Source organism: Salmo salar, chromosome 01 (genome assembly GCF_965601325.2).
Source record: "Salmo salar chromosome 01, fSalSal1, whole genome shotgun sequence".
Lineage (NCBI taxonomy): Eukaryota > Metazoa > Chordata > Actinopteri > Salmoniformes > Salmonidae > Salmo > Salmo salar.
Window position 1 is genome coordinate 47,525,565 of NC_138291.1, and position 9,450 is coordinate 47,535,014.

Here is a 9,450-nt window from a genome sequence, read left to right on the forward strand (position 1 = left end):
GCTCACAGCGTTGACTGTGACGACCCTAATGGTGGAGGAACAGGAGGAGGTAGTGCCATATTATTCTGTTATGAATTATTATATTATTAATTCATAAGTGACTCAGAGACCATAATGGGCTCAGGGAGCTCAGCCAAACACATGTTGACCACATTTCACCACTACTCATTTGCTCTCCCTCTCTCACACTCGGAAAACAGGAGAAATGTCGGACAGATGTGAGACTGGCCCTGGGAGAGAGGGGGATAAAGGATATCAGCTGGTGGTAAGGGGAGCTCTGGGTAAGGAATACATGAATGTGTCGCCAGTATGAGTATTGGGAGTGTGTGTGCATGCGCGCGTGTGTGTGTGTGTGCGTTTGCATGCATGTCTGTATGTGTGACTGTTCCTTGCATTGAGTCTGGGGGACATGCTCTGGTCTTAGATCCAGGCCAGGCTATAAGCTCTGATTTTCCTGCGGGGAAGAGTGTGTTAAGCCTGGGCTTTAGTTGCATGGTGCTTTCCAACTCTGGAGCTGTGATGAAGTAAGTCTTACAGTGAATTATCAGCCAAGTATACACAAACTAGCCATCTCTCAAAAGCTAGCCCTCTGTTCTCCCCCTCAAAACTATCCTTCTACCTCCAACAACTCATTACCTATTTGTGTTAAATAGCCTTGCCTAAGACTCATATGCCTTGCCTAAGACTCATAACTCCCAAAGTGTCAAACCCTGATCTGTTTCACCTGTCCTTGTGCTTGTCTCCACCCCCTCCAGGTGTCACCCATCTTCCCCATTATCCCCTGGGTATTTAAACCTGTGTTTTCTGTCTGTTTGTGCCAGGTCGTCTTGTATGTTCCAAGTCAAGCAGCGTGTTTTTCCCGTGCTCCTGCCTTTTCTGTTCTCGTTTGCTAGTCCTCCCGGTATTGACCCTTGCCTGTTTTCTGAACTCTGTACCTGCCTGTCTGACCATTCTGCCTTCCCTGACCTCGAGCCAGCCTGCCACACTGTACCTCCTGGACTCTGAACTGGTTTTGACCTTTTGCCTGTCCACGACCATTCTCTTGCCTACCCCTTTTGGATTATTAATAAATATCAAAGACTCAAACCATCTGCTTCCCGTGTCTGCATCTGGGTCTCACCTTGTGCCCTTATACAAAACTGATGTCTAGGCTTTACCTCAGTGGGTTAACATGGTCTTGAGTCGAGTGGTTGATATGATCAAGCTAAGAGTGACTTCGAAATTAGATGTCTTTCCATGTCCTGAGGAGTCGAGAATGCCTTCAAAACCGGCCACTAGGGGCTACAGTGAGCGTTATTACCGTCAAGTAAGGTTGGGTTTTGTAAGGTTTTTTAAGGGCATTTGGGACGGATGGGCGTAATCCCATGACTCTGGATCAGATGGTTGTGTTTTTATTTGTTTTGTTTTAAACATATCCCAAACCTTAACCCTAACCTTAACCATTCAGAATGAGTCCCCAAAAACTATCTTCTGGTATTTGTTTCATTAGTCCATTGTTGATATCGTCTCAAAATGTTTTGCATGTGAGCAATCAAGTTTTCAAGATATATCTTGAAAGTTATGTACTTTAACTTGATTGGGACTCTATCAACAATGGACTAATTAAAGAAATACCAAAAGAGAGTTTGTGGGTGGAATTTTCCTTTAATGTTTTAACCCTATCCAAAATCTTAGCCTTGTAAATTTGACGTTTGGAGCAACTTCAAAATTTGATGTTTGGAGAAACAGAAAGATACTGAGCAGGAGGAGTCAACCCAGGCTGTCAAAAACATTTGGATAAATGTGGATAAATGTCTAATTCTGCAGTGAGACTGTGAGAGCTTGTTGGATTTGATACCTGTTCACTCACACTTACTGTAAACAACCCTTCTTCTGACTTTCCCAAACCACCCTCTCTCCTCCTCTTCTTTGGGCACCTGTATTGACAGGCAAGAGGAGCCCATGTCCCCATGAAAGCTGCTCTGTGCACATTTTCCCTGACATTTGGCAAGCTACAGTAGGCCCTGGGACACACACGCGCTCGCTCTAGGCAGTGAGCTAGCCGCTAGTGGGTCAGCCTCTGTTTACTTGTCTCACACCAACGGGAATCACAGATTTTCTCTGGCTCCCGTCGGAGAAAGGTGAACAGCACACCCCTCAGTCCGCCAATGGCCCCGTACCGCCCCTCCAAGGCTCAGGCCTGCTCCCTCTGACCGTCCTGAGACAAACAGGGCAGTGTGTGTCCACGGTCATGCATGGACCGAGAGCAGAGGGAGGGAGAGAAAACCCTTAATCAATGGCTCCCTCTGTGTCCAAACTATAACACAGTCTGGAGGGGAATGACAGGAGGAGTTTATTGTTTGATTTTATAAATCTGAAGGAAAGCTGTTGCTTATTGGAGTTGGTTTAGCTAAATCGTATAGACTTTGTGGAGAATAGCAGTAATACATTTTGTGGTTATATTTTGGAGAAGGGGCCGGGTAACCTTGTGAACAACTGATAGGTCCTTTACTAACAACAAACAAACAATCTTATAGCAGCAGTTTGCTGTCCACAGGCGAATACGGCATGGTTTTGTTATCATAAGTCAATGAACAGTATGTGTGTTCATGAGTGTGTGTGTGTGTGTGTGTGTGTGTGTGTGTGTGTGTGTGTGTGTGTGTGTGTGTGTGTGTGTGTGTGTGTGTGTGTGTGTGTGTGTGTGTGTGTGTGTGTGTGTGTGTGTGTGTGTGTGTGTGTGTGTGTGTGTGTGTGTGTGTGCACTCATTCACAATAAAGTGGTTTATAATACAGTGTGTCCCCGTGATGAACCTTAGGCCCTGGGTGACGACCCTAGCTCAGCCCCAGCCCTATGTAACCCCAGCTGTGGGCCATTTAGACATGGTCGGTGGGGAATTGTGTTTATGTGCTAATCGTTGGTTCCCATATCCACAGGCATAAAAAACTGCTTAGAGAGTGAGAGTGGGAGAGAATGGACGGTGATGTCACCCCACAAGCGTTTCTCCTCCATTCCAGCGTAATAGGGTCTGCTCTGCCATGATGTTTTCATTTCCGACTGATTATTTCGACAGCGGTTCGCGTCACTGCTCCTCCCCTACACTAGGTAGAGACAGGAAGCAGAGAGACCTGTGAGCCGATGACCCCTGACAGAGACTTCAGGTGTGTCTAACGAACTACATGTGCATGGATACCTTAGTGCAGCGTTTCCCAAAATCGGTCCTGGGGACCCCAAAGGTTGCATATTTTGATTTTTGCCCTGGCACTAAACAGCTGATTCAAATAATCAACTCATCACCATCAAGTTTCAATTACTTGAATCAGCTGTGAGGTGAACAATCATAACAAAGTGAAATTCTCATAGTGACTCATTCATCGTTTGACATAGTGTGTTCAACAAAATAAATGTATCAATGGCATATTGTAGGTATAAAAGATTGTCAGCTGAAATATGAATGCATTTAAGCATCAGCATTAGCATGCTTTCCTTTGAGATGTCACCATTGAAGTATCCTTATGGTCATCTGAAGAAGGCATAAAGGAACACTTTGTTTCTTGGAGTGGACACCAGCTCCGAGGCTCTGCTACTCGGAACTGACCCCAGCTCTGTATAACACACACAGGCACACGCATAAGCACGCACATGCACTGGATTAAAGCACTGGAGAAGACAATGAATGTGACCCTGTTGAGGGCTTCAAGTGCTTCATGCTCCCTGTAAGCAGCTGAGTGTGTGTGTGTGTGTGTGTGTGTGTGTGTGTGTGTGTGTGTGTGTGTGTGTGTGTGTGTGTGTGTGTGTGTGTGTGTGTGTGTGTGTGTGTGTGTGTGTGTGTGTGTGTGTGTGTGTGTGTGTGTGTGTGTTGTCATATTGCATGATTGATATATTAATCTTCAAGAAATCACTTAATTGTACAAAAAGACATAGCTGGAATGTTCTCGCCAGCCAAACCTCTCTCCGTCTCTACCCAATATTTACTCCCCCAGCATTGTGTCTCTTGAGTGTGAATGGAGATCATGAAATCTCCCAACAGTCTTCTATAAGTGGCTAGTGGTCCTACATTGCTCAGGCAGGGTCACTCCATTGTTTGGTGGGAGATTTCACCGCTCGTAAAACCTGCTTTCTCAAGAGCTTATCACTGACCCCTCACGCTCCTCTCTCTGTCTCAGAATTGACCTGGAGTGGACATACCATACGACCCCTATTCACAATGGGCCTCACATAGCTCACCTGGCCCGGCTGATAATAGCAGTCCACACTGGCCCCTCACATCTCCCATTGTTCAGGAGCAGGAGTGAAGCCTAGGCTGCCTGTCCAAATGTTTACCAACCGGCCCCTCTCTAAACTAACCAAACGAAATGCCTGTATGAGTGCCGCTGTGCGCACACACACACACACACACACATACACCGATGCTGTTTATCCTCATTATGGTCGCTTTGCGTTCCTGTGTTTGTCCTGCTTTTACAGGGGTCGGAGGTCAGGACCGGTCCTATGTTCCTGGAAAATGGAAGGAGTAAAGGAGAGATTTATTGGAGAAGAAAATGAACGAGAAGAAGGAGGGGAGATGGGGAAGGTGGTTGTTCCAACCTGAATGAAAGACAAACTTTGTTCATCCCAGGGAGGTAGGGTCCATTGAGGTGCTGTGAGGCCTAGCGTCGCGTCCATGGAGTGGAGAGGAGACAGGTCGTCAAGAAGATACAATGGGAGCAAAGCCTTTGTCTTGTCAGAGTAGTTAGCAGTAAAAGAGGTTCACTAAGCCAGTGACGCCTGGAGAACAAGCTAATATACGTCCACTCATAAAGCTCTCAGGCCCTTTATGTCTTACTTTATGTGTCTTACGTAACAACAAGTAAACACACACACACCAGAATGAACACCTCCAGTTCACCAGTGCTGCTGACTGACTGCAATGGAAAAACACACAGCAAATATACACTGAGTATACCAAACACTAGGAACACCTTCCGAACACCTTCCTAATACCTTCCTAATATTGAGTTGCATATTGAGTCCATTCTTGTTACACACTGGAAACTGTTGAGCGTGAAAAACCCAGAAGCACCTAGTACCATACCCCGTTCAAAAGCACTTATATTTATTTGTCTTGCGCACTCACCCTCTGAATGGCACACATACACAATCCATGTCTCAATTGTCTCAAGGCTTAATGATCATAACCTGTCTCCTCCCCTTCATCTACACTGATTGAAGTGGATTTGGTATTCTAGTCAAGGCCTATCCTATTTAACAATTGCTGTACATATAATATTCTTCAGATATACTACATATTCTATCCATTTACTGTCCATATTATTAACACATCCCATCACATATACACACACACACATGTATATATATATATATATATATATATATATATATATATATATATATATATATATATATATATACACACATATATATATATATATATATATACACATATATATATATATATATATATATATATATATACACATATATACATATATATATATATATATATATATATACATATATATATACATATATATATATATATATATATATACATATACATATATATATGATATATGTATATACATATACATATATATATATATGTATATATATATATATATATATATATATATATATATATATATATATATATATATATATATATACTGAACAAAAATATTAACACAACATGCAACAATGTCAAAGATTCTACTGAGTTCCAGTTTACAAATCGGTCAGTTTATGGATTTCACATGACTGGGCATGGGCATAGCCATGGGTGGGCATAGGCCCACCTACTGGGAAGCCAGGCCCAGCCAATCAGAATAGGTTTTTCCCCACAAAAAGGGCATTATTACAGACAGAAATACTCCTGTGTCATCCGCTGTCCAGGTGGCTGGCTCTGAAGATCCCACAGGTGAAGAAGCCGGATGTGGAGGTCCTGGGATGACGTGGTTACATGTGTTCTGTGGCATTGTGTTGTGTGATAAAACTGCACATTTTAGAATGGCCTTTTATTGTCCCCAGCACAAAGTGCACCTGTGCAATGATCATGCTGTTTAATACGTTTCTTGAAATGCACACCTGTCAGGTGGATGGATTATATTGCCAAAGAAGAAATGCTCACTAAGAGGGATGTAAACAAATATGTGCAAAGAATTTGAGCGAAATAAGCTTTTTTGTGGGTATGGACAATTTCTGGGATCTTATTTCAGCTCATGAAACATGGGACCAACAATTTACATGTTGCGTTTATATATTTCTTTATTCAATAATTGTACTTTTTAGATGTGTGTATTATTTATAGTGTATTGTTAGAGACTGTATTACTGTTGGAGCCAGGAACACAAGCATTTCACTACACCCGCAATAACATCTGCTAAATATGTGTACGCGACCAATCAAATGTGATTTGACTTGGAAACAGAGAGGGAGACAAACAAGTGGGAAGACAGTAGGAAGGGTGGACACATTGATTGAACCCCAGTCTTTGGTGGGGAGTGGGGCTATATGGGCCCGATTCAGACTTAGGAAATGTACACCTTTCTTACTCACGCCGTTCCTACACACTTCTCAGTAGTTGGTATTCAGATTTACCTCATGCAAGTGCGTAACGGGCTTTGCAGGCATGGTTCCCTTGCACGCGTTGAATAAATATAATATAACCGCTGAAAACCCTCCCACTTGCTGGCCAACAGATTTTCTTATGGCGTTTTCATTCAATAGGGGTTTCAGTAAGTATCTTGCAAGTATTGCAAGTATATTGTATGTTTTAAATATTCAATAAAAAAACAAAACAACAAATAGGGGTTTCCGTACATTTATCTAAAGCCATCCCTTTAAATTTGGTGTACCTTTAATTAGAATTTTCTCTACAGACTCACTAGAACATATGGAGAGAAGGGTTTAGAATATTATGGATCAATGAAAGAAAGCCATGTAGGCCTAAATACACACATATTTGTTTCCTTTTCAGAACCAATTGGTATATTAGTTAGGGTTAGGACAGTATTTATGAATAATAACAAAAAAACGGCTTGGAGAGCATTCGCACTGGGCACAGATGTCATTTCAATATATTTTGTTGGTTTACTTTTGGTTTGAGTTTGGTCAACTCATTTGGTCAAGTAATCTAAATCTAACGTTAAATCTACAAAAATTGTCATTATGTCATTCGATTTAGGCTAAAAGTTGGGTGAAAAAAAAAACGAAATTCCCTTACGTTGTTATTTGGATTCGTCCCACCATTCCTGATTTCTTGCATTATTATTATTATTTTTTATTCATTTTAATGGTTTGATATTTGACTGCATTTTTAGGAGCTGGTAACATAAGCATTTCGCTCTAACACCTGGTCAAATGTGTAAGCGACCAATAAACATTGATTTGACTTAAATTCAAGGTCCAAATACGCGTAGAGAGAAAAGTGCATAAAAAGGGAGTTACGTTCCATTTACGAATGCATAACTTGAGTCGGAATTCCCCCCTATGTGACTGGCACAGTATTGTACTTTTCAACCAAACGATCACACTGAAGGGTTTAGATTGGAACAGATTATATTCTGGGTTAAGTGATATTATTGTGTGTGTGTGTGGTCAGGAGGGGTGGTGTTGGACAACATCAAGCTGTGAGTAAACAGCTGTCTGGGGGAACGGCTATATGGAAATTGCGAGGGTGTATGTGTGTGTGTATATATGTGCGTGCACACATGTGGAGGGGTCTGGTTGGAGCCAGTCTCAAACCCCATTTGCTGACCCATGTGTGTCTCTGCCCCCTCTACCCCACCACAACCACCCCCTATCCCCTCCTATTAAAATATGGGATGCGACAACATGGAGACAACTCTGAATGGAGAGATGTGTGAGAAATGTGCTGTGAGAGGCATGCGTAAGTTAATATGGTGTCAGAAACTCCAAAGCAGCGTGTACTAGAGCTAGCATTAGCAAGACAGCGAACATCAGAGGTGTTGGTTGAAGCCAAAAATAATCTGATGACCAGGCTATACTAGCAGAGGAGATGGAATAGTGTTGTTGGTGCTTAGTATTCACATGCTATAGTGCACCTATAATTATTATTCTAGATTCTCCATTATTACACTATTTCATTCCTAACAGGAGAGGGTGCCTCCAACACGTCAAGCAGGAGGGAGGGAGGAGGTGTCACGTCCTGACCAGCAGAGGGAGTAGTTGTTTAGTATTTTGGTCAGGACGTGGCAGAGGGATGTTTGTTTTGTACGTGGCAGGGGGTGTTTTGTTTATGTGGTTCGGGGTGGTGATTTGTGTCGTGGAGTGTTTGATGTATTATTTCTGGGTTTGGGTCTATGTTCTATGTTTTGTATTTCTATGTTCTTTCTGGTTTGTTGTATTTCTGTGTTTAGGTTGATGGGGGTTGGACTCTCAATTGGAGGCAGGTGCTTTCTCGTTGCCTCTGATTGAGAGTCCTATATATGTGTAATTGTTTGGTTTGGTGTTGAGGGAGATTGTTTCTTGTTTTGCGTGTGTGAGCATGACAAGACTGTTTTGTTGTTCGTTCTTCATTTTGTTATTTTGGTGTTTTCTTGGTTTAAAATAAAATACAAGATGAGCATCCACATTCCTGCTGCGTTTTGGTCCTCCATTCCCGACGACAACCGTTACAGGAGGGAAGAGGGAGAATTTGTTTATTCGGATTCCAATGAGCTTTTGCCGAAGCACCCGCTATTCTTCCCAGAGTCCACACAAAAACATAAAAAACACGACACTGATACACTGATAGATAAGAACAATCACACACATTTTAAATACAACGATATCAAATCAGATTGTATTTGTCACATGAACCGAATACAACAGGTGTAGACTTTACAGTGAAATGCTTACTTTCAAGCCCTTAACCAACAATATATATACATTTTTAAATAACAGCAACAAATAATTAAAGAGCAGCATTAAAATAACAATATACAGGCTATATACAGGGGGTACCGGTACGGAGTCAATGTGCGGGGGCACCCGTTAATTGAGGAAATATGTACATGTAGGTAGAGTCAAAGTGACTATGCATAGATAATAAACAGAGAGTAGCAGCAGCGTAAAAGAGGGGGGAGGGGCAATGCAAATAGTCTGGGTAGCCATTTGATTAGCTGTTCAGGAGTCTTATGGCTTGGGGGGTAGAAGCTGTTAAGAAGTATTTTGTACCTAGACTTGGCCCTCCGGTACCGCTTGCCGTGTGGTAGCAGAGAGAACAGTCTATGACTAGTGTGGCTGGAGTTTTTGGTATAGAGGTCCTGGATGGCAGGAAGCTTGGCCCCAGTGATGTACTGGGCCGTACGCACCACCCTCTGTAGCGCCTTGCGGTCGGAGGCCGAGCAGTTACCATACCAGGCAGTGATGCAACCAGTCGGGATGCTCTCGATGGCGCAGTTGTAGATCTTTGAGGATGTGAGGACCCATGTCAAATCTTTTCAGTCTCCTGAGGGGGAATAGGCTTTGCC